The sequence below is a fragment of the Nesoenas mayeri genome (assembly GCF_963082525.1).
Source record: "Nesoenas mayeri genome assembly, chromosome: 2".
Classification (NCBI taxonomy): Eukaryota; Metazoa; Chordata; class Aves; order Columbiformes; family Columbidae; genus Nesoenas; species Nesoenas mayeri.
This window is the reverse complement of record NC_137543.1, coordinates 82491589-82518595: the sequence shown is the minus strand read 5'-3', so window position 1 is coordinate 82518595 and position 27007 is coordinate 82491589.

Here is a 27007-nt window from a genome sequence, read left to right as displayed (position 1 = left end):
ATTAGGGTCAGACTTCAGGATGACTCCTGGGAGAAGTATGCATTTATATCTTTGCCATTTACTCACTCAGCTTTCTGTCCTGTTGGGAATTAAGAGTTGTAAATTCTCCAGACAGCACTGTGTAGTCAATGAGAACCTGAGATGACTGTGGTACAACATTGGCTGCTGTGTGCTCCAACCTGTCCACTGCAGACAAACTCCATTTGTTCTTTCAAAATTTTGTCAGTTTTAATTGTGTTCTGACTGCCTTGGTGAGAAAAGGAAGAACTGTACTAAACCATGTTTATCCTTGTTATGAGACCAGTCCCTTTCTAAAGTTTGCATTGCTGTATGTAAACAGCATTTTACCTCTTCCAGAACACCTTATGCCCCATACCTATGGCCATCTTCTCTCATCTTTATTGCTAATTTGCTAGCTTTAAAGTGGTACTTTTGCTAATGGTGAATTAAACCACATCATCTTCCAAACAATTCTAAGCTGCAGAAAAGTTCATACTGAGATTCAAATTTCAAGTCTGACATTTCTGGCTATTTCTTGAAGGGCCTGGCATTTTCTGCAGGATGAGCTGCTCTTTACAACCTGCATGATAAATGTGATATCAGTCAATTAAATAAAAAATCAGAGATATGTAATCACAGAAATTACTATCTAATAGTGCTTAACTCATCCAATGTATGCTAGTTGAGAAAAATATTAAATATTAAAATCTGAATTGTATTCTGTGACAGAAACAATATGGTAGAATATTGGATGAATAACTGTGTAAGTAATTATATTTTTTTTCAATTAAGTAACAAATAATTAGTAGGAGAAAAAAAAACAAAAACAAACAAACAAACAAAACCAAAAAACAAACAAAACAAAACAAAACAAAACAAAAAAAAAACCAAAAAAAAACCAAAAAAAACAAAACAAAAAAAACAAGGAGAAGCCTTTTGACACTTTTCAGAGATTTTGGAAGAAATCAATGAAATGGAGATAGAAACACACTGATGCTGAAGTCAAAAGGGGCTGTTTCAAAATAAGAATGGCATCATTCTTATTTTTTCCAGTTTTCTCATGTTCAGCTTGTATTTATTTACCCTTATGAATTTATCACCTGGTTTAAAGGACCTTTTTTTTTTTTTTTTTTAAGTAATATTTGTCCCAAGCCATGTAACTGTAGATCAAAATCTCTCCAACTTTGTCATTAAAGGAAATCATATGAGTTACATATTTCACTATGTAACAATTTTTCCATACCTCAGGTTGTCCCCATTGGCCTTTCCTGCTCTGTTTCCAGTGCTTCAACACCTTTAAGGTGCAGCTGTAGAAAAGACCATACTGTTGTATAAATGATCTTGCAAATACCTTTACATAGATCATATTTCCCCTGGAATTTCAGCAGATGTTCCCTTTACTCATGCGTACCTGAAATCAAGTTGTTTTTTCTATTGCTTTGTTATACTGTAAGCAACAATCATCTGGTTATCCACTCTTAAATCCTTCCCAGTTTTAGAGCACTCACCCTTCTTCTCCACTGGTATGACATATATTCTTGATTTATATGCATGATATGTAACAAATAATATATGTACATATCTCAGAGGTGCCTAGTTTTCCAAACAATCACAATTACTTTGTATAATGGCCTTCTCTTAGAATTAACTTACCACTGACTTTGTGTCATCTGCGGTTATCAAAATATTCTAGATAGTTCATGTGTATATGCATATATATCTGCACAGAATACTGATTTTTTAATTATTTCTCTGCAAAACCATATTAAAACATTTCAAGTTGATTATTTCTCCTTTACAAATACATTTTGAGACCTATCATTGAAAACATATCAGTCTTGTCACAGTTTAAAATAGTGCAGAGACAGTAGACACTGCCAATGCTATTATTTTTATTTTGGTATTTAACACAAATGGCTCTGGATACTTCCGAGAAACTAAAAAGAAGTTTTCCTGTCCATTAAAGAATGAAGACATCAGCAGTCTATATATCCTGCAACCAGGAAATCTAAGAGACAAAGATGTTGTAGACAGGCTGCTGTTGATTTTATCAGAATTGTACTAATACTCATGTGAAGTACCCCTTAATAATTAAGATAAAGTAAGTAAGCCTGCCTTTTCACATTAAGGAATTGAGAAGAGCTGTCAAGTTCCTTTATTTTTAAGATTAAAAAAGTTGTTGATGAAGATCAGCAAAGAAACTTGAATAGAGAGATTAGGATTGATTCAGATCCATAGGTCAACTGCTGTGGATGTTATTTTCATACTAAAGCTATGACAATGTCTCTGTTTTTAAGATCTTATAATCTGCATTAGAATGCAAGTTTCTAGCCTGGCATGGACTCAGCTTCAGCAATTTAATTGATTGCTGGTTGCTATTTAAAATGCAGTTCTAAGATACATTAAAAAAAAAAAAAAAAAAGTAATGAAGTAATGATTTATTTTGTCCTTACAAAGATTTGTAAAACCAGAAAAAAAAAATCTTTTTATGCCATTTTTAGATGTATGAGGTTTTACTGCTGCCCTTTGAGTATTAGAATTGTAAGAGATTGCTTTGCTTGGCTGTACCTTTATCAAACATAAACAGGTTAATTATCGATCTCCATAACAACTCCTCATTACATATCTAAGCTTAAAATAGATTATAAAATTGAATAATCTCAGTAGGGATTTTTTGCCTACATGATCCAATAACTGAGCTACGCAACAAGAAAGAATGTAGCGATTCTGTTATTAACTTGCTAAGAGGAAAATAAGTGTGAAACTCAATGCATTTACAGCATCAGAAAACTATTTTATTTACTAGTGTGTCTAATCAACTGTGATTGATTACACGAAGAAAGAATTCCCAACACATCTAAAGAAAGGTAAAGTAGAAAGTACAGAGTCTATACATTGATCTCTTTCTGTGACATGAGGTTTTTCGGCCAACTATGTAGATGAAACAACACTGAAATATCTGTCAAATGCATCTCACTGACAAGGTGTTCTTCCAGTGGACTAAGGGTACATTTTTAAGATAGTGTAAATTTTTGATTATTTCCATAAACAAGAAATTTTTTATTGGAAATGTCCTTTTTTTATGTTTTAGTGAATATGAAATTTGAAGTTATATACTGCAAGGTGCTAAACAGTTAACTCCATCCAAAAATAGAATATGTCCCCCTAGATTTGCCAGAATGATATTGTTTTCCTGAATTGTTTTGACTTTACTAAAACTCCTGATGTACCCAAAATATAATAAGTAGCACTATGTTTAAGCTGACATTTGATAAAAAGGTGCTGTGCTAAGACAGTGATGTGGAAAAGAAATGTATTCTGTGTGGATGGTTGCCAAATAAGTAAGTGTTTGCATTTTGCAATGTGACATTGTATAACTCATTCTGCTTTGCTAGATGCTGTTATAATTAACTCAGTTTGCCTCAGATACAGTTTGATCCAGTGACTTTGCCTAGCCTGAGAGCACTACACAAAACCTTACTTTTTAATAATTTTACTGTACCTATTCTTTCACTGAAGTATCCAGGAGATTTCATTATCTTTTACACTGTGCTAACAGTATTTAATGATTAGGACTATCAAATGTATATTGCAAATTACAACATGTTAAATGGCTTCCTTTACTGTTAATGTTTGCAGAGCATGCACAAAAGATGCACCAAGGTGGCACTGGCAGTTTTCTTCCGAAAACAAACTCAGTAAAAATTGTTCACTGCTACCAGTCTGAAACATTTTCAATCACAAAAGAAGAAAAGAAGGCAGGAAAGAGAAAACAAAAGAAAAAGTAGAGTCACACAGACTTGTACATAATGGAATATGCAAGCCTAGAAGGTGTTATTGATCATAATATTGCTTGCACCAAATTGTTTTGGCTCAACCTGCCTCTAAAAGCAGTTGTCACACTGAGTTCTCATCTGTCTCTGTCAGTTCCCTTCATTTCATTAAAATGCTGCCTGCAAGCTAAGGATAGGCAAAGAATGCTGCACTGCAGTTTGATTCCTTTACAACCATGGCTAACTCTTTGATAGTGGGCACTTACTGGACCATCATGTCTTGATATTGGCAGTGAACCTTCCCTGCTGGAGGTAAATGGATCACAGAAAGGAGCAACATACACTATATTAGAAGTTTCAATAATGAATGCAGGTGAAAAAAATATGCATTTTGACATCTTTGATTTCCAACAACTATTGCTTAAAAGTATGTTTAAACTTGGAGAGAATTTTTATGTACTTGGAATACACAGTAACTTAGGAATAGCTGAATTTCAGATATTTCTTCACAAGTAATGACAAGCAGGAAAGACTCTTCAGTTAATATTTAATTGTCAATCACAGTTTCACAAATTTTGGCCACTTTCCCACCAATGTATTAATAAATGTAAATTTACATTCCTGTATAAGCCTTGTGAGGCACATAATTGTGCATTTAAAGCAAAATGTTGAATAGAAAATACAGCAGTCAGTTCCCAACATAGGAAAAGCAAATGTCACACCAGTCTTCAAAAAGAGCAAGAAAGAGGATTCAGGTAACTATAGACCAGTCAGCCTCATCTCCATCTCTGGGAAACTCATGGAACAACTTATCCTTGGTTCTATTTCAAGGCATATCAAGGATAAGAGGGTCATTAGAGGCAGTCAACATAGCTTCACCAAGGGGAAGTCATGCTTGACCAATCTCATGGCCTTTTATGAAGACATAACAAGGTGGACAGATGATGGCAGAATGGTGGATGTGGTCTACCTTGACTTCACTAAAGAATTTGACACAGTCTCCCACAGCATCCTTGCTGTTAAACTGAGGAAGTGTGGTCTGGACAATTGGGTAGTGAGGTGGACTGGGAACTGATTGAAGGAAAGAAGCCAGAGAGTTGTGGTCAATAGGGCAGTGTCTAGTTGGAGACCTGTATGTAGTGGAGTGCCTCAAGGGTCAGTACTGGGACCAGTATAATTCAATGTATTCATCAATGATTTGGATGAGGGAATAGAGTGTACTATCAGCAAATTTGCTGATGACACCAAGCTGGGAGGAGTAGCTGACACACCAGAAGGCTGTGCTGCCATCTAGCGAGACCTGGACAGGCTGGAGAGCTGGGTGGGAAAAAATTTAATGAAATATAATAAGGGTAAGTTACTACTTGCATCTGGGTAGGAACAACCGCAGGTTCCAGTAAAAGTTGAGGAATGACCTATTAGAGAACAGTGTAGGGGAAAGGGACCTGGGAGTCCTGGTGAACAGCAGGATGGCCATGAGCCAGCACTGTGCCCTTGCGGACAAGAAGACCAATGGCACCCTGGGGTGTATTAGAATGGGGGGTGGTTAGTAGGTCGAGAGAGGTTCTCCTTCCCCTCTACTCTGCCCTGGTGAAACCACATCTGGAATATTGTGTCCAGTTCTGGGCCCCTCAGTTCAAGAAGAACAGGGAACTGCTGGAGAGAGTCTAGCGCAGGGCAACAATGATCAAGGGAGTGGAACATCTCCGTTATGAGGAAAGGCTGAGGGAGCCGGGCCTCTTTAGCTTGGAGAAGAAGAGACAAATACAAATATATAAAGGGTGAGCATCACAAGGATGGAGCCAGGCTCTTCTCAGTGACAACCAATGGTAAGACAAGGGGTAATGGGTGCGAACCAGAACACAAGAGATTCCACTTAAATTTGAAAAGAAACTTCTTCTCTGTGAGGGTAACAGAGCACTGGAACAGGCTGCCCAGGGACGTTGTGGAGTCTCCTTCTCTGGAGATATTCAAAATACGCCCAGACACATTCCTGTGCAGCCTCATCTAGGTGTTCCTGCTCCAGTGGGGGGATTGGACTAGATGATCTTTCGAGGTCCCTTCCAAACCCTAATCCCATTCTGTGATTCTGTGATTCTGTGAACGTATAGTTTAGCAAATTAAAGACTCTGAACACTTCTGTATTGCTAGCTGTCAAATACTTCCAAACTGTGAGCTTTTTTTTAGACAAACCAGTTTTCTTTTACATAAATAATTCACTTTTACTTTCATTATGCAAGTAAGATTTTCTTTTCATTACAGGTTAGTCATATATAAAGAACTTCAGATAAGCATGATGTATGTCAATAAATATGTTGAAACATTATGTCTACCAAGATAGGAAGGGTTATTACTGTCCGACACATGTCAAAGAGGTAGAAATATACATCTTTTTTCCTATTTACACATTGAATAATGCTGTTAAGTCCCATCTTCATAGTTCCTTATTTCCTGTGACAAAATACAAGACTGATTTATTGCCAGTGTTCCCTTTTTTTTTTCCTCCTTGGTATGACCTTTCTTGTACTCCTTATCTGAACTGTTACTTCTCTTTGATTCTGATCTAGCTCACTTGTTCTTTTGACTCTCTTCCACTTAGCATAGTGTATGAAAAAGAAATTGAATAATTAAACCTTACAAATGGTCATATAAACCATCTACTGTTACTTGCTGAGGCTGCCAGGATTTGACCTACTGGAACTATGTGATATAGAAAGATGAAAAAACTGAGCCTGGTTATTAATTAAATGACAACTATTTAAAAAAAATATAATCACTTTATTACCTTTATATGCAATTTTAATTTAGCTTTCAGCAAGTAAATTGTTCTCTAAGTAAAAAACCCCATAAAATAGCGCATAAGTATATCAAATTTGTAGATAATACTAAGTGTTAATATAAATAGTATTCTTAATTAATATACTGTTTTCAACAATAATAACTCAGTTATTTTGAAATCACAAGTGAATATTACCTCCACCACTGAAACACTGAGTGATACATGACAACTGTTATTATGAGCACAGTAACAATGACACATAAAGGTATTCCTATATCTGAGTCAAGGAGTAGGAAGAAATTGGAAGACTTGGTGGGGAATACTTAAGGTGGAAAAATGTAATATTTTATCATTAAACTATAGTCAGATCATAGTCATTATTCAATCATGTTCATAGCTTCCTTAATGTGAGAACAGCAACATTTGATTTATGTACATGATGTCCCTCAAAAAATCAGATAGATCTGGCACATAGTCCATTCTCTTAGTCCAAAGAAGCTATTTTTTAAAAGTTAAGCATAAATCTTGTTTCCTGATCCTAAATAATATAGTATAAGAAGAGGACTCTTCTTCCATGGATTTCTAAGGGTGATCTTGCCATTATCTGTACTTTTCTGCCCACTTCAGCCTATTTCCTGAATTTTCTTGCAGATGAACTATGACCATCATTTCTTATTGTACAGTAGTGTTTGAAAACAAAGAGAAGAGTGATTTTTTTCTTTTTCCCTCCAACATGTTCCCCATGCACCATTTTATTTTGTCATTTGTTAATACAAAGCTCAGGTGAATGCATTCATTATAAGAAAATTTGGCCAAACTCCAAAATTTGATGGTGTGTATGTGTATTTGATGAGAAAGAAAATTTAAGTTTAATTTTAGCTTGTGTTTCTATTTTAGACTAGAAGGTAGAAACAACTTATTTTACAACGGACCTCATAAGACTGTTCTATATGTAAATTGTTGAGAAATAAATCTTGGCACCAGTGATGCCAAAAGCAAATTACTCTTAACTTCAGCAAGGATGAACAGCTCTTAAACTACAACAAACAGAGCTATTTATGGCATCCTAACTATAACTTGCTGGAGCTGAATATATGCATCCTGAGCTTTCGATGGTGGTACTGCTGGCAACATGGTCCACCTCTCAGAAATTTTGTACTGAGGAAAATTTCTAATGGCTCAACAAAGCACTGACATAAAACTTGTGTGTCACCTTCTAACCTGGTTTTCGGCTAATCTCTTAGTGCAACTCTAACTGTCCATATGGACACTTAAGAGTTTTAATGATTTGTGCTTTGGTTGTGTTCGCTAGAAAGAAGGACTCTCAGGTCGCTACCTGTTTGTGTCTCTGAAAGTCCTGTCCTTGGAATGGCTCTGACTATATCACATATAACATAAAGATAGCCTGTCTCGGTGAACTCAAACACTGAGTAGAAATCATCTCTTCATGTGGCCTGCAAATATGGCCTTGTGGGCGGATTTAGACCTGAGCTTAGCAGGCAGTGTAGGCATAGTCCCATCAGCCTGGTCTTGTGCTACTGATAGCTGGCCTCTCCATTCTGTTTGTCTGTATGAGTGGAGCACCTGCATCAAGATCTCACAACAGGAGTTGTGACCTCTGGTTTTAGTGAGAGAGGAAAGGAGGACTCTTTCGAAGGGTGGTTGTGGCTGTGGAATTTTTTTTTTTTTTTTTCTCCCCAGCTCAAAGGGATTTGACTCTGATTTTCAATGTAAATTTCAAAACAAATAATTTCTTTTCATCTGAGAGACAGGGCTAGGCTGAAAGGAGTAAGGTCACTGACTGAATAACTAAGCATTCCATTGGGTCAGTTTGGCAATTAAGAATATTTAATAGTATTTTCTTAAAAAAAAAAAATAAAATAAAAATAAAAAAGCTTTTTTTTGTTATCTGTTGATTTACCAATGGAAAAAAAGTTATAGTCTTCTAAATACCTTGTCATATACTTATAGCCTTCTGATTACATGTCTAATGAGTAAGATTACTTAACTACATTTTAGTTAAACCTAAGAGAAACTATTGTTAACCCTGGTTTGTATGTTTTTTTCTAATGATGAGTGTAAATGAGGTTTTAGAGAGAATGTCAAGCAGATTTTAACCCTTCAGACTCTTAGTGGGGAGGAGTTCTACTAGTCCCTGTGATGTCTTAACTCTGGTAGGATAACCTAATCATACATTATTTGTATTATAATGTCATTAAAATGCACATATCTCTTAATTAGTATTTCTAAATCAGGTATAGTTCTAAGAACTGGACATTTATTTACTAAATATTCAAATACTTGCAATCTGACTATGCATTTCCACTGTATTTTGGCAAAGATGAGCTAAGAACAAATGCTTCTACTTGAGCAGCACCCTTTTATATGTTACTTTGTTAATCTTGGTTACATTAGAAACAGAAGAAAAAATATGGAGGAAAAGGCTTAGCATCTGCATTTGTTTATCCATCTGCTCAGTCCATAAAAGTGTTTCTAGCTACTCAGAGTTCAGAGAATAGGTAGGTTCTTTCAAATTACAACATTTTAAACATTTTCTGACTTATCGATTACCGCAAGTATAAAATCCCTGTTCATCATGGAGACTACTCTGAAAGTAATCAAAACCCTGTCATTGTCAAGGTTCGTGACTAGAGGACAGAGACTGTGGTATGGAAATATGTAATGCAGCATTTTCCAGTGTAAACAGGAATTAATCTTTGATGTATTGAGCTTGTTAATCATTATACAAATAGCAATTCCACAGTAATGCAGCTGGAAGAGGCCTGAAGAAAGGAGTCCATCTACCATTAAAGTGGTTATTGATTGAAGGTTAATGTTGTGTGTCTGGGAGATCACTCTGCATCCTACTGGTAATCAAATAAGTGCAGAACTGAATGACTGACTAAACTGCTTGGCTAGCTGTCCATTTTACTCAACACAGGATATCAGCATTGATTGTTTAAAGTAATCCAGGGCCTAAAAAGGTTTTATACCCCAAAAGCCACAGCTCTATGTTGACTGGAAATTGTCATGTATTCACACTTACCTACCAGAAGAAAACTGGCATTTTTTTACCCTGTTCACATTCAAGCTATGAACCTCTATTGTTTATTGTATTTTAAAGGTTTCACCATGTTGGTTGTTTGTAGAGTTTTCTTGTTGTTTGTTTTTGTTGTTGTTGTTGTTTTCTTTCTGTGAGCAGAATGATTTATATGCCATTAAATGATACTGTATATTTCTATGTGATATTCATACAAAAAGAATTTCAAGGTTAGATAAATGCTCCTGAGACATAGAGAGATGGAAGTAGCCCAGGAAGCATGCTTAAAGGAGGGAAAGTTCAGCTTTTCCGGAGCTGCAGGCAGCAGCTGTTGAAAGCCTTGGAGCAACGGCCAAACCAAGCAGCAAGCACACAGCACAGGAAGCACACTGAAGCTGCTAAAAAGAGCCAGCAAATGTGGAGCTAGGTTCTTAGTGTGACAAAATGAGGAAAATTTCCTTAGGAACACAAACAGACCCTGCACAGACAAATGCAGCCCAAGAAAACCACTGAGTTGCTGAAATGAAGGTGAGACTGGGTACAAGAACTTACGCTGCTCTGGCACATTAGGAAAGGTTTCCCTTTTATTTCTTTTCTGTTCACTAGTCAGTTGCAGTTTTCTGTACTTTAAAAGTAGAAATCAAAGAGAAAGAACTATAAGCTAAGCACATGAATTAAAAGGATAGTACAGAAGTTAACACAGCGTTCCAGAGCATATAAATGAAAAGCCCAATTAAAGTCTGCATAAAGTAGGTTGTGTAAATATCATGCTAGTCTTAGAAGTTGACTATCAACTTGTGAGGTGATATTTCCCCTGCTATTGTACAATCTCGGAGGACTGTTGACTCATTTCCCTGTTTTTCTAGCTTAGGCCTGACCTTTAGTCCTCCAGGGCCAAAATGAATTGTCCAATTGTCTAGAAATACCAGCAGTGAATGCCTTGTGTGGTACTGTTACCAGAATGTGAAATTAATTCTTCCAGAGAAAGAAACACATGCAAACAAGTGATTCCAAATGAATAGTTTTGTGCTGTCTTTTGTTGTGTGGCCCAAATTTGAGGTTTTAAGCTATATTATACTAAAACCAGTGGCAATTTATAGATGATAGCAAACATTATTTTTTCCCCTTATCCTTTGTGTCAATAATAACTGCTATGTACAACATGAATTTCGTTTTCTATATACCTTTTGATTAGTTTAATTGTTGCATGAAATAATTCATAGAACACTAAATATTAGTTTGTCTGAATTAAGTTGCTATTTCTATTTGTGTAATAATTAATCCTTCTCTCAAAAATGCTGAGGGTAATCAACAAGCTAATGAGACTTTCTGAATGACCTTTGACTGCTGATAAATATAGAAGAAAATCCTTAATTGAATGTAAACATTCAAGCAAGAAGAGAATAAATTAATACAAACCAGAAATGAAAACGAGAAAGAAGTTCTGAATTGAAGTTACTGCAGTCAAGATGATTGTATAGGAGGGAGAAATGCACTGCATTAATGTCTATTGATTCAGGCCCAATAAAGTTTCTCCTTGATTGTGTACTGAGCTATATAAAGACTTTCCAATGGACAGAGTAGCCAAATTTATGCTTGAAAAAGTGTCTCCATTAAACATAATCTCTCCTTTTGTTTACTTCCTTGGTCAAATATCTGGTGTTAGATACCAATTTATATGAACAACCTCAGAGATCCCTTTTCTTTCAGATCTCCTACAAAACAAGCTATTCAGTTTTCTTCATAAGGGAACAAAATTATAAATATTAGTAGAGACTCTAAGGAACATTTTTGATATCTGAGCATATTCTCTAAGATATATGTAAAGTTATATGTTTATACAGGCTGTTTCAAAAAGATAGACCCAATTTGAGAATGCAAAATGCCCTGTGTTGGGTCCATCTTTTTGAAACACCCTGTATTATGTTTCTTTTTTATTTATGTAAATCTATAATGTAGAACAAATGCATATTTTTTTAAGCAACCTTAATCACTGTTTTTAAAGTAGCTTGTGCTTCTGAATTTCTATATTTGGACTTCTTACACAGAATATTCAAACAAAAGAAAAAAAAAAAAAGAAGAAAATAAAAAGAAACTTACTTTCAAAAATATTGACACTAAACCTGAACTTGGCCTCTCCCTTCTCCTTGCTACATCTAGCAACTGGCTGCTAGAGCTTCATGATTCCTGACATGGCCTATATTTTCATAGATTTCCTTTCCCTTTTCACTTTGCCAGTTGCCCTCTCTTCTGTCTCCTACTCAGGTCTATTACAGATGATGCTGCCTTTCTACTTTTGTGTGAGCACACTCAAAGTGGAGAAAATGGTTTCTCCTGCAAGTGGTTCATTGGTTCTGCAGCTGGGCACTTATGAGAACGGAAAAGAGCAGAAACTCCAAATAAAGAACCTTCCAGTGTAAGCAGTATTAACATGCAAAAAAGTTATCCTTATTTAGAGGAATTTTTAATTTCTTTACCAAATGATGACACTCGGTAATATACGAGTGTTTAATAAACAAGCCTTGGCAAAATATCATATTAATTTGTAGAAGAAATAGGAGAAAAGTCTGTTGGTTGATTTTTATTTATTTATTTTTTTAATTTGAAAGAAAGTGATAACTACTTATTAAAATAAATTTGTCTGTTTGGGTTTGTTTGTTTGCTTTTTCTGGATAAAATTATCCACATATACTAAATGTATGTGAAATTCTGCCTGCTACATGAAAATTTTTTGCATAATGATGTGTCACTCATTTCTCAACATACTGTACCATACTGTATATCAGCCTAAGGGTTTGGTCATTACCTTGGTACATGAGACTCATTTTGCTGGTTGTGAATAATGTGGTTGCTACAGCGGTGTGAATCAAAAGCAGATTTATACAAGAGCATAAGAGTTCATTTTTTTAATACAGTAATATTGTCCCATGACAATTAGTGTTCTTGAGAAGTCTCTTTAAATTTCCAATGCATGGTAGTGAATTGAACAAAAATATCATTAGTTTTTCTCAGCATATGGCAGAAGTCTCTGATAGGGCACACTCATTACAGATAACATCATGGACATCATGAAGCAGATCTAGAGAGGGGCCACAAAAAATGATCAGAGCAATGGGACATCTCTCCTATGAGAAAAGGTTGAGAGAGTTGAGGTTGTTCAGCCTAAAGAAGAGAAGGCTTCAGGGAGACCTTATTGTGGCCTCTCAATAATTAAAGTGGACTTTAAAAAGACAGATAAGGACAGACATTTTAGCAGAGCCTGTTATAACAGGACTAGCGGTGTTGGTTTTAAACTAAAGGAGGGGAGATTTAAACTAGATATAAAGAAAGTTTTTACAGTGAGGATGGTGAAACAGTGGCCCAGGTTGCCCAGATAGGTGGTTGGTGCTGGACAGGGCTCTGAGCAAACTGATCTAGTTGAAGATGTCCCTGCTCATTGCGGGAAGTTGGACTAGATGACCTATGAAGGTCTCTTCCAACCCTAACTGTTCTGTGATTCCAGGATATAAGAGCATCTTTTCAGCAGATGAAATTCTTTTCTTTGAGTAGAACTTTTCTTGCATATGCCTTGTGCAAGTACAGTGGTCTGGGCTGAGGGAATTGCAGTTTCCAGACACAGGATGAATGGAGAACAAACACCCTGAGACCCCAGAGTCAACAAAAGAGACAGTATTTGGCCTGAAAACTATCCTGACAAATTTGAAATTGACAAATTTTAACCTCTCTTACTACAAGAATAAACTTGTCCAGCTTCAAAGACAGTTTTGAAAATCATCAGTTGCATGGAAAGAGCTTTCTGATACATGGCAGCCCTTTTGCATCTTCCGTATGATACAAAGGCATTGGTCACAATCTCAGTAGCTGAGTTGTTGCCAAGGGGAAAACGATGAGTAGATAATGAGTCAGTGTATCCATAGCTCAAATACTGCCTATACTCTCGTACAAGAAAGTGACAGTGAGAATACTAAATGAGGAATGAGACTCAACATGGGATTTGTGTTCTGATTTTCTTAGACAGTGGAAGATGTCCTGTTAGTAAGATCAAAAGCATTACATAAATATCCATAAAAGCCATTAAGCAGTAAGAGGGAAGGGAAACAAAATAAATAGAAAGGGGGGAAAAAAAGAAAAAGTTTTGTGTTTATTACGTTTCTCTTTTCCAGTTTTCATTGTTAAAACATTCTTTACTTTCACTTGTGATTCTCACCTACATTTTAATTTTATTGTTGCTACAGTGTTCTTAAGAATTCGTTTTTACAAAAAAAGCTTTCATTAGTTCACACAAGGAATGCACGAATACCATGTACTTCGCTACTAAAGAATTTTTTTTGAGTGGAAAAAGAGATATTATAATGCATGTCACACTACAGGGAGGTTTATCAAGAAATTTGGTAGAACATACAAGGACCTAAGCAATTTTATTTCTCTTTAAAGTTAGCTGTACTTAACACAGAATGTCACAGAATCACAGAACGCTAGGGATTGGAAGGGACCACGAAATATCATCTAGTCCAATCCCCCCGCCAGAGCAGGAACACCTAGATGAGGTTACACAGGAAGGTGTTCAGGCAGGTTTTGAATGTCTCTAGAGTAGGAGACCCCATAGCCCCCCTGGACAGCCTGTTCCAGTGCTCTGTTGCCCTCAGGGAGAAGAAGTTTCTTCTCAAATTTAAGTGGAACCTCTTGTGTTCCAGTTTCAACCCATTACTCCTTGTCCTATCATTGGTTGTCACTGAGAAGAGCTTGGCTCCATCCTTGTGACAATCACCCTTTATATATTTGTAAACATTAATTAGGTCACCCCTCAGTCTCCTCTTCTCCAAGCTAAAGAGACACAGCTCCCTCAGCCTTTCCTCATAAGGGAGATGCTCCACTCCCTAATCATCTTTGTTGCCCCGCGCTGGACTCTCTCCAGCAGTTCCCTGTCCTTCGTGAACTGAGGGGCCCAGAACTGGACACAGTATTCCAGATGTGGTTTCACCAGGGCAGAGTAGAGGGAAAGGAGAACCTCTCTTAACCTACTAACCACCCCCCTTCTAATACACCCCAGGGTGCCATTGACCTTCCTGGCCACAAGGGCACAGTGCTGGCTCACAGTCATCCTGCTGTCCACCAGGACCCCAGGTCCCTTTCCCCTACACTGCTATCTAATAGGTGATTCCCCAACTTTTCCAGTGAACCTGCGGTTGTTCTTACCCAGATGCAAGTAGTAACTTGCCCGTATTATATTTCGTTAAATTTTTCCCCACCCAGCTCTCCAGCCTGTCCAGGTCTCGCTAGATGGCAGCACAGCCTTCTGGCATGTCAGCCACTCCTCCCAGCTTGGTGTCATCAGCAAATTTGCTGATACTACACTCTATTCCCTCGTCCAAATCGTTTATGAATATATTGAATAATGTAGGCCCCAGTAATGACCCCTGAGGCACTCCACTAGATACAGGTCTCCAACTAGACGCTGCCCTATTGACCACAACACTCTGGCTTCTCTCCTTCAACCAGTTCCCAGTCCACCTCACTACCGATTGTCCAGACCACAATCCCTCAGCTTTGCTGTAAGGATGCTGTGGGAGACTGTGTCAAATGCTTTAGTGAAGTCAAGGTAGACCACATCCACCATTCTGCCATCATCTGTCCACATTGTTATGTCTTCATAAAAGGCTATGAGGTTGGTCAAGCATGACTTCCCCTTGGTGAAGCTATGTTGACTGCCTCTAATGACCCTCTTATCCTTGATATGCCTTGAAATAGCACCAAGGATAAGTTGTTCCATGAGTTTCCCAGGGATGGAGATGAGGCTGACTGGTCTATAGTTACCTGGATCCTCCTTCTTGCCCTTTTTAAAGACTGGAGTGACATTTGCTTTCCTCCAGTCCTCAGGCACCTTTCCCATTTCCCAAGACTCGGCAAAGATGATGAAGAGTGGTCAAGCAATGACCTCAGCCAGCTTCCTCAGCACCCGTAGGTGCATCCCATCTAGACCCATGGATTTATGGATGTCCAGATTGCCTAATTGCTCCCTAACCCAGTTCTCATCAAATAAGGCAGACTTCTCCATTGTCCTGCCTTCCTCTGGGGCCTCAGTGGTAGAGGGCTCCCCAGGACAGCCTCCAGCAGAGTAGACAGAAACAAAGAAGGCATTCAGTAACTCTGCCTTTTCTGTATCTTCTGTCACCAGGGCACCCAACTCATTCATCAGTGGGCCTACATTGCCTCTAGTGTTAGTTGTATCTGCCACGTATTGGAAAAAGCTCTTCCTGTTGTCCTTGACTCCTCTCGCCAGGTTTAATTCTAAGGAGGCCTTAGCTTTCCTAGTTGCCTCCCTACACCCTCTGACAACAGCCTTATATTCTCCCCAAGTGATCAGCCCCTCCTTCCATGATCTGTAAACTCTCCTCTTCCACTTGAGCATACCCAGCAGTTCCCTGTTTAACCACGCAGGTTTCCTGGCTCCCTTCCTTGACTTTCTATGTGCTGGGATGCTCTGATCTTGTGCCCGGTAGAAACACTCCCTGAACACTAACCAACTATCTTGTGCCCCTTTACCTTCAAGCAGCCTTGCCTATGGGATTTCCCCTAGCAATGGTTTGGTAAGGCCAAAGTTTGCCCTGCTGAAGTCCAGGGTTGCAATTTTGCTTGCTATCCTGCTCCTACCACATGAGATCCTGAACTCCGCCATCTCATAGTCACTGCAACCAAGGCAGCCCTCAACCTTTACTGCTTCAACCAGACTCTCCTTGTTAGTGAGGATGAGGTCCAGCAGTGCACCTCTTCTAGTCAGCTCCTCCACCCCCTCCACCCTTGCACCCTTTAGCAGGACGCTGGATAGATGACTTCTCATCCAACATTTATTTTTCTGTGGAAAATCTTAAATAACATTTATGGGGATCATAGTTATGTATTTATGATGGTTTACACCAGGAAATAAAATGTTTCTTTTGCTACATCTGCCTTTGTCTTTCCATACGTATGTTCTGTCCTTGAACAACATTGTTGACCTCCCTGCTCTAAGTTCCTTAATGGGTAGAGTGATATTTAGCTCTTAAAATCCTCCAGGGAATATTCTCTTCCAAAACCTAGGCCTACTAGACTTCTGAACACACAAGTGAGTAAACATGTAAGTCTTGATAAGATTCCTGATTTTTGCATAAAGTAGGGGGATAATTCGAGATATAAAATCCATTGAAGTTGATGGGAGTTATTCAGTTAATTTGGACCCTGCAGTCAGTAAATGTTTTGCTGGAATTTTAGTATGTTGTTTGCCTCTGTATGAATTCCTTCAGGAGTCTTATGGTTCCTACTTGTTCTCTCTTCAAGTGTTTAGAAAGGAAAAGTAAACCTAGAATCCTGTGGAGTGTGTTCAGTTTCTTTAAACAGTACCTGTTCAGTTGACTAATTGTCTCTGTTCCACAAATGAATCCTTTTGTCTCTAGATGGTTTTATGACAGTGAGAGGGCTAAGAAAGCAGACTAAGAATGTACTGACAAATTAGATTCGAAATTGCCTGTATTTTGCAGGAAGAAAAAGAAAAAGAGCCATATTTTCTTTTGAAAATAATTAAAGAAACAGTATTTGAAATATAATTGTAAGTAAGATACCGGCACAGGAGAATAACAGTACTGAATGAATGAGAATAGCTGAAAAGCCACTGGTAAATGTTAACAATATACTTGTTCTTGCCTTAGGTTATTCTTCTTTACTACTGTGCTTGGAATTGCAGTCACCACTCAACATCAGTTTGTCTGTACTATATTGTTTTCTATTAAGAACACCACAGAATTAACAGCACAGAGATCTTTAGTGAAACTACCTCTTAGAATCACAACACAGGAGTAAAATCTCATGGCCCATCACTTAAAATTTCTATCTTGTCGTATTAGGGAGTCTCAATGTTAATGCACCTGGAGGACATGGATCTCAAAAGCTCAAATGTAGCACAAAGGAAATGGATATTTGTTTGAGTCTTAGAGCCTCATGGGGCCTTTACAGGTATAAACTTGGTTATAAAGTGACAAGCAACCTTGTTTACCCTTAGGCTGTCTGAAATTTATGAGAGGAGAAGTTTGTAGTGTTTCAGGACAAAAAAAGTGTTTCGATGGATTGCCATTATTTTAAAATCTAGCTGTGGTACTGTGTCCTCTGTACCAATTCTGTCTGATTATAGTATGCAAGGTGGATTTAAGACCACTGGCTATAGATTTTCATAGCAAATCAACCATGCCTCTGTGTTGCTCGATATTGACCAATTTATATTAAACAGTTACCAGTGTTTTCGTTGTTGGTGGTTTTTGCTTGTTTGTTTGTTTTTAAGAATACTAATAAATAGCTCTGCAAAAAGTTTGCCAAAAGTAACAAAACTTTAAATGCTAATGACTTTCTCTAATGTGAATTTCTGTCCCTGTGTCCTGCTTCTCCACATACTGAGACAGATTGCCAAAGTTGTTTATGTATGCAGAATAATCTTGAATTAAGGTGTTCTAACTGTTTTGTTATATTGCAGAATGCAATGAATCTCAAATAGTCATGACCATTGTCTCTTTTGGAAAATAGGTAAAAATAAATACTATAGAAAGCAGACTGAAGGATTTGTCTTGTGGGCTCTGATAAATATTCAAGTATAACCCTCAAGTAGCCTGTAAGTGTTGACAAGCTTCTTCCTTAAGATTAAACCTTTGTTTAGTGGTCAGGTAGAACTGAATTATCAAGGACCACCCAAATAAAAGAGAGTCCTTTCAATGCTGAGGCTTTAATATATTTGATTCCTGTTTTTGTTTTCTCCTCTGACAACTTTCCGTACTTCGTCCTCTGCCAGAAGCAAATTAGAAGTGATATCAATTGACAGTAAGTCTGATGGCATATCAATAAAGAAGACTAAAAGCACTAGAGGTTTCAGGTAAAAGTAGATTGCTCCCATTCAGGTAATTATCACTTGTCTCTCAGAACAACTCTTTCCCTGTTTTTACAGGGAGATGCCTCTTTTAATAGGATAGGGCATTAGAGTGGGATACTCTTCCCTTGACTTTCTCCTGGGCTTTGGATAAGTCACTTCCTCATTATTGTGAATTGAAGATATAATTACACTCAACTTCCTTTTTTGAGATCAGTAAATAGAAAGTGCTATGTAGTTGTTCGGTGTTATTTTTAGATTTTAACCTTGAATTTCCTTGAAAATACTGTCATGTTGTATATACCATGTTACAAAGTCTATGTGCTTTTTGGAAACTGTCACAACATTTTATCTAGAATTTTAATAAAATGGGTAGATAGAATGATTGCAGATGTAAGCAGATGATTGTTTCTCTTCTTCTGTCTTTATTTTCCCTGAAAAAAATCTAGTTGAGTTTGGCAATGAAGTAAGAAGGCAATAATGATCAAGATTTATACAGTGGAGATCCTGTGCTTTATAGCTGGTACATTGACAATGAGAGTTGAAAGTTCTCTTCCACATTGTATTTAAGACACTGGCTTGTAGCTTTGTTGGCTTGGTTTTGACTTTACCAGAGACATTCCTTATGAGTTCTGACAATTTGTTTTGTTAATCTTTGCCTGCATTACAAATTTTATATCTGTAAAATCATGATAAAGATAATTGATTTTTGTATTTGGGTTACAGCTCTTGTAGTGCAGGATGCAGTACTTGTAAATAAGAGATGTGCTTGTGAAGGACACTCTTCTGAACTGAAATAGTGCAAGTAAAAATAATCAGAAGATTTCAGGAACATGGTTTCCAGCAGATCATGAGGAAGGGGTGATTGTAAGAGACTTCTCCCTGAAAAGAGCCATCACAAGAGCAATACAATAAACCATGAAATATATTTTACAGGTTTCAGAAATATTTTCCTCTTTACAGAGATTTTTGTGGAAAGTTTCATATATTGGATTTCATTTATGCAATTTATCTGTCATTAACTGAGAAGTGAAAATGTAGATTATCAGGCTGTTCTCTAACTGATTTCATGTTTCTGTGCATATTTCTCAAAGAGAATTTCTCCATAACCATGAATTCTTGAACAATTTACATGGAAAAACAATAATTGTTTGTAGAACAAGCATAAATCCTGTTACGAATGTCCCTTAGGCTACTGCTAAAGAAGCTTCAAAAACAATCACCTGTGGGTCTTTGCTGCTGGCCCTAATGTTGTCTTAGAAGATCAGTATCAATGAGCACTATGAATATTTTTTAGACCAGGATGAAGAAAATCAATGTGAAGTTAATCTAAACTGCGGTCCTTCCCCTCAAAATGCTCTACTGGCTAGAAAATGACCAGAATTCTTCACTCTAAGATGCTGGATTCCTGGGAAAGACATACTGAAAACTAACAACAAAGAAAAAAATAATGATAAAGGATAACCTCCAGATCTTCCCATTACCACTCAGCAATATGATTGACTAAGTAAAGACAAGTGGGTTTCACTTGCAATAGCTAACACAGTGTTTTTGAGAATAAACATGTACAATATTTGGTATGCACCCCATAATATAAAATAAAGAAGAGATTTGTATATTGTTCCTTTTGTCTCTTTCATCAATAAATTCTATGATTCATCATCTTTATAGAATTATAGAATCATTTAGGCTGGAAAAGACCTTTAAGATCAATCTAACACTGCCAAGTCTTCCTCTAAACCATGTCCCTAAGCACCACATCTACAAATCTTTTAAATATCTCCAGGGATGGTGACTCAACCAGTTCCCTGGGCAGCCTCTTCCAATGCCTCACAACCCTTTCCATGAATAAATTTTTCCTAATATCCAATCTAAACATCCCCAAGTCCAACTCGAGGCCATTTCCTCTCATCCTATCAATTTTACTTGTGAGAAGAGACTGACAGGCATAGTTTCTTTGGTCTTAGTACACAAATTTCCTTTTAAATTATTGTTATTTGCCTTCTCATATACATTAAGTTTACTTCATGTTGCATTTGACAGTTTTTGTTCAGTGTAACACTGGTGAAACCAATGGTGATATTGCCTTTGAGGAAATGCAAGGACTCAATAATAACTCAGGCTCCTAGTTTAAACAATTTTACTTTGAACATTTGTCCAGCTTGAACTATGCATAGTAGAAGTGTGAAGAAACAACAAGGCATCAAAATGCAACAAGAACAGATATAGTAAGAGCCACCTCCCACATTTTGCATTCTAATAATGAGATTGATTGGCTTTTTTTTTTTTTTTTTCAATTCAAATGAGTGCAGTCACAATTAGTCTTTACTGTTCAGAGAAAAAAACAAATGATGAATCATTGCTTCATAGCCTAGACCATTTGTTATATAATACCTATTGAATTGCATTTGCATGCTTTATGCATACATTTATTATGCTGAAAGCTGATTACCCAATTTCTTCTGAAGTCTTTGAAGGCACTGTGCCAGCCCTTCCTAAAGGTTGTAAGCTTATTGTTTTTGACAGTCAAGAGAGTTTGAGATTTCTGTATTAATTAGTCTGTTTACATAAAAATGAACTTTATATCATTTGTGTATTCCTATTATACGTATTTTAGAAATTACAGAGTAATTACAGCAATTGCTTAAGCTGCATGTGGTGTCTAATTTAATTTCGTAAGATGCAGATACATAATTTTTCATATATCGTAAAACTAGATGTGTGAGACAGTGAAGTCATAATGAACTGTTATAATACTATACATAGAGTTCTAAAAACCTTATTCACTTACTTAAAGATGATTATTTATGTAGTTAAGAAATACCTGTATATTTGTCTCTGTACTGATGTACAAAGTGTGTGAATGACTGCTGCTTCTTACTTTGTTACTTTATACAAAGAAACGGATGTTACCTTTTTCTTCCATATAGTTCATGGTCTTTACCAGTTTCAGTCCAGTAAGTTTAACTATAGCCTGTGCTAATGCATTTTAGTAAGACAAAAGGGATGGCCATTTGTCATACTCGACAAGTGGTGGCTGAATAATAACTTCCCTGTAATGCAGACATTTTCCTGAACGTTTAAGTACTGATGGTTTGAACATTACAGCTCACCAAATTTTAATTGATTTGAGGTTCACTGATTCACTGGCCTCTAAGTGTTAGAATACACTGTGTTTTTATTTTCTTCTAGTTTTCTATCCAGATGGATTTACAGTCAAGTCTTTAATCCTCTATTGTCCTGCAAGTACCCCAGAAATGTACATCTTCCTCAAATATGTAAAGTTATTCCCTGAGTTATAGACACACGATCCATACATCCAATAATACCAGTTTTAGCTGTGTGTGAGGTACATGAAGTGTAAATACTGCTTAGGGAGAGAAGTACTTTTATAATGAGATGTAACTTTTCTCAAGGCTTGGTTGCATGGGTTAGGAACATAGGATTTACAGCTAAACTGTCACAGAATAAGGATGAGATTTTAGACTGTGGGGCATGGTTGAGCTAAGGCAGCCAGACTCTGCCTAATTATTGCCAAAGGTTTGACAGGCAGTCTGAGCAAAGCTTCAATTTTCCACTCATTTCTCAAAGCCTAAATTCAGGAGTTTGTGAAGCATCATGGCATCTTGCAGCCATGTCCTTTGTCCTGTGTCCTGCACCCGGAAATTTAATTTCTGGTTTTTGTGTTGTTTGGTTTCTTTTTATTTTTGTTATTTTTGTTTTGTATTGTTTTGTTTTGTTTTGATTTAAGGTTTTCAGGTTTTAATGCACACATATGCCCCAAATATTTTATTTTTTCAGCTTCTTGGATTTTGTCTCATCTTGACTTCAAGACACGTGGGTGTTCCTTCTTTTTTCTTAACTTGAAGGCAAAATGAGAGTAAAAGCTACTCTGTGACCAAATAGGAAGCATTGTAATGACAAATACTTCCTGATGGTCAAAAAGGTGAACAAAAAAGCCATTTTGTTTTCTGTTTTGGAGTAATCAGTAAAAATGCTGTGCTTCCTATAACTACATCAATAAAAGATGAATCACAGAATCACAGAATGTTAAGGATTGGAAGGGACCTCAAAAGATCATCTAGTCCAATCCCCCTGCCGGAGTAGGAACACCTAGTTGAGGTTACATAGGAAGGCGTCCAGGCAGGTTTTGAATGTCTCTAGAGTAGGAGACTCTACGACCTCCCCGAGCAGCCTGTTCCAGTGTTCTATTACCCTCAGGGAGAAGAAGTTTCTTCTCAAATTTAAGTGGAACCTCTTGTATTCCAGTGTGAGCTCATTACTCCTTGTCTTACGATTGGTTGTCACCAAGAAGAGCCTGGCTCCATCCTTGCGACACTCACACTTTATGCATCTATAAACAATAATGAGGTCACCCTTCAGTCTCCTCCAAGCTAAAGAGACCCAACTTCCTCAGCCTTTCCTCATAATGGAGATGCTCCACTCCTTGATCATCTTTGTTGCCCCATGCTGGACTCTCTCCAGCAGTTCTCTGTCCTTCCTGAACTGAGGGGCCCAGAACTGGACACAATATTCCAGATGTGGTCTCACCAGGGCAGAGTAGAGGGAAAGGAGAACCTCTCTCGACCTACTAACCAACCCCCTTCTAATACACCCCAGGATGCCATTGGCCTTCCTGGTCACATGGGCACAGTGCTGGCTCATGGCCATCCTGTTGTTCACCAGGACCCCCAGGTGCCTTTCCCCTACACTGTTATCTAATAGGTGATTCCCCAACTTTTACTGGAACCTGCGGTTGTTCCTACCCAGATGCAATATTCTATACTTGCCTTTGTTATATTTCATTAAATTTTTTCCCACCCAGCTCTCCAGCCTGTCCAGGTCTCGCTGGGTAGCAGCACAGCCTTCTGGCATGTCAGCCATTCCTCCCAGCTTGGTGTCATCAACAAACTTGCTGACAGTACACTCTATTCCCTCATCCAAGTCACTGATAAATATATTGAATTATACTGGTCCCAGTACTGACCCTTGAGACATTCTACTACATACAGGCCTCCAACTAGACTCTACCCCATTGACTATGACTCTCTGGCTTCTTTCCTTCAGCCACTTTGCAATCCATCTTACTACCCAATCATCCAGACCGTACATCATCAGTTTAGCCATAAGGATGCTGTGGGAGACTGTGTCAAATGCTTTAGTGAAGTCAAGGTAGACCACATCCACCATTCTGCCATCATCTATCCACATTGTTATGTCTATATAAAAGGCGATGTGGTTGGTGAACCATGACTTCCCCTTGATGGAGCCATGTTGATTGCCCCTAATGACCCTCTTATCCTTGATATGCCTTGAGATGGAGCCAAGGATAAGTTGTTCCATGAGTTTCCCAGGGATGGAGATGAGGCTGACTGGTCTATAGTTACCTGGATCCTCCTTCTTGCCCTTTTTAAAGACTGGAGTGACATTTGCTTTCCTCCAGTCCTCAGGCACCTTTCCCATTTCCCAAGACTCGGCAAAGATGATGAAGAGTGGTCAAGCAATGACCTCAGCCAGCTTCCTCAGCACCCGTGGGTGCATCCCATCTAGACCCATGGATTTATGGATGTCCAGATTGCCTAATTGCTCCCTAACCCAGTTCTCATCAAATAAGGCAGACTCCTCCATTGTCCTGCCATCCTCTGGGGCCTCAGTGGCACAGGGCTCCTCAGGACAGCCTCCAGCAGAGTAGACAGAATCAAAGAAGACCTTCAGTAACTCTGCCTTCTCTGTATCTTCTGTCACCAGGGCACCCAACTCATTCATCAGTGGGCCTACATTGCCTCGGAGAAATCATATAGAATAAATTAATGATTTTCTTTTGTTTATTTTTTGTAAAATATCAAGGATTTCATTGTATGCCATCAGTTATGATTGAAAAAGGCATTTTTTGTAAAATTTTCTGTTTATATTGGAATAATCTATAAGGGTTTTTCTGGAGGTTCCTAGAACTTTTTCCTACCATGAGATATTTCAGAGTTAATAATAGGCATGTGGCTAATTAGTGAGGGTACTATAGACTGTCTTTTCTTTCATTTAGACTCTCAAGAGACTGACTTTGTCAAAAAGAAACCAGATAATGGAAGTAGAAACAGATAGTTTCAATTTTGCTTTGTATCCATACAGAAGAGGTGCTATAATAGGCGATCTGGAAATTGTTAGAAGAGACAGATTCAAATAAGAAGAGATAAGAAGTAGTCATTATATTATGGCTTTTTGTAGCTACTTTCTGAAGAACAGTGCAATCTTGTCTTACTTTCCAGATGTTCAAAGGATGGCATATACATAAGGATTAGCCATTTACACAGAAAAATCTCTTAACTGTTAAGTAAAAAATGGCTCAAATGGAGAGTAGCCAACATTAAACAAAACTATAATTTGACATTCAGTTATTTCTACAATGTCAGAAACTTTTTCCAGCTGCATAGAAACATTGCTTTACTTAACAAAATTGCTCTAGCTATTTCTGTCTGCTCTGCTAGTGTTACTCACACTGCTCAGCTAGTTAATGATTGCATTCATGACATTTATCATTAATGGAGCCATGCAATACAGCATATATGTACATAATGGAATAGGCAAGCTGTAATAAGATTGCTACTTTTCTGCAAGTTAAAATATATGTATTTCAGATATGAGAAAAAGCTCTTCTTGTGTATTAACATAGCTTGTCTTTAATTTTAGTGTTTTTTTCAACAGCAGCACATTGAGTGCAATCACGTTGAGTTAAACATTATACACAGGACCAGAGTGGTTAAACAGTGAACTTTATGATACAATAAGTCATAATTAAAATGTATTTGGTGTGTACCTACCACTAGAGGAGGGGACAGGACAGGCAGTTTCAGCATTCCTGGTCTTTCAGTAAGTGGCTGAGTCTCTGTAATGTGGAGCTGGCTCACAACTGGAAGCTCAGATAGTAGGATTATTAATATGGTGTTGGTTCTTATATAAGTAGCTGTACACTGTGTTTTTCACATTTTTATACATGAAATATACCAAAGAGAAGAACAATTAAATGACAGAACAAAAAGCATGATATATTGCAGCTAAAGGATTTTGCTGATTTTTCCAAACTGTCAGTATGGTGTCTGAATATAGTGAACAAGTTTGAATATATACATATATATGTTTAGACATCTATTTCCAATTCTCTATTTCTAAGCTACCTGATCTGCTCCAATCCTTAAGACCACCCACTTTAACTAGGTAAATAAAATATGTGCAAATCCAGAGTGAGATTCAGTGATGTGAGCACAGGTATTTTACAATTACTCAGTTTCAGGACGAAAAAAAAATGTAGTAAGCAATATCATTTCTATATACTATATGGAATCCAAACTCCAATGGGAAGGAGTTTCTGATACATTCTTTACCTTTATACTCTTGTCTTGCTCTAGACTCTAAAATACCATGGAGGTTAGTTGTCGTACATTTCTTATCTCTGGTTTGTGCTGTTACATACCGTGTTTAAGCTTATGTGAGACAGTTGCCACAGTAACAAGGGTCTGGGTTAGTAATGAGCTTATGCATGTCTTTTGCTGACCTAGCTGTGATTTTCTATTACATATAATAATAATATATTAACTTGTAGGTATTCTGTTCTGCTTTGATTTTGTATATATGTGTGTATATATGTACTGTATATATTATGTGTACATGGTACTGTTTATATTTTTCATGTGTATATATATGTATGTATACACATGCATAGAAATGACAGTTTTTGTTCTTAGCATGGAGATGCATTGTCATGCATAGTGAGACAAATCATCGGTTCCTCACTCAGGCAAATTTTTATGGAATGAAATATGAATTACTGAGACTTTACTCTGAAGACAGTCATATGTATTTAGATGACTATTATTTTACTCCATTAAGATTCTTTAAAAATGTAAAAGTCAGTGACCAAATGTTGGAATGGGAAAAAAAATGTTAAGGTTAGAGTCTAAGTTTTATTCCTTTTTACATATTTGAAATAATTTTCTTCAGTTCTTGAGAAAACAGATTGTCTAAGTTCATTCATATGCTAGAAGTTCATAAAAGGAATCATTAACACTTTATTTTAAGAAAGATGATGACATGAAATTCAGATTTTCCAACAGGAATGCTATCCAGCTATATTATTCAGTCTGCTTTAATGAGCTCCAACACTATTTTTCATGCCAATACTTGAGTTCAGATTCTCTTTCATCTGTGAGAGCTGGTGATGTGCTTAACAAAAAAAGCAGCGTAAATAAATTTCATACCCCAGCTTTTCCTTTTGCTGTTAACAATATAAAATATCACACTAAGAAGAGTGCCAGGTCAGGTCTTAGCAGCTTGGATGAAAGCTTCCCAACAACAACCCCTTTGCATGACCTTTCAGAATCTGGTAGATTTCTTACAGCTTTTTATAAACCTGTATTCTGTAAGTCAAAGTGCTAAGATGTATGGAAAAGACAAGAAAGAATTTAGTCTGCTCTCTTAAAATAAGGTTGGTTCTTTTCTTCCAAATGACAACTAGTCCAAAAATATTGTGCCTTGCCCCT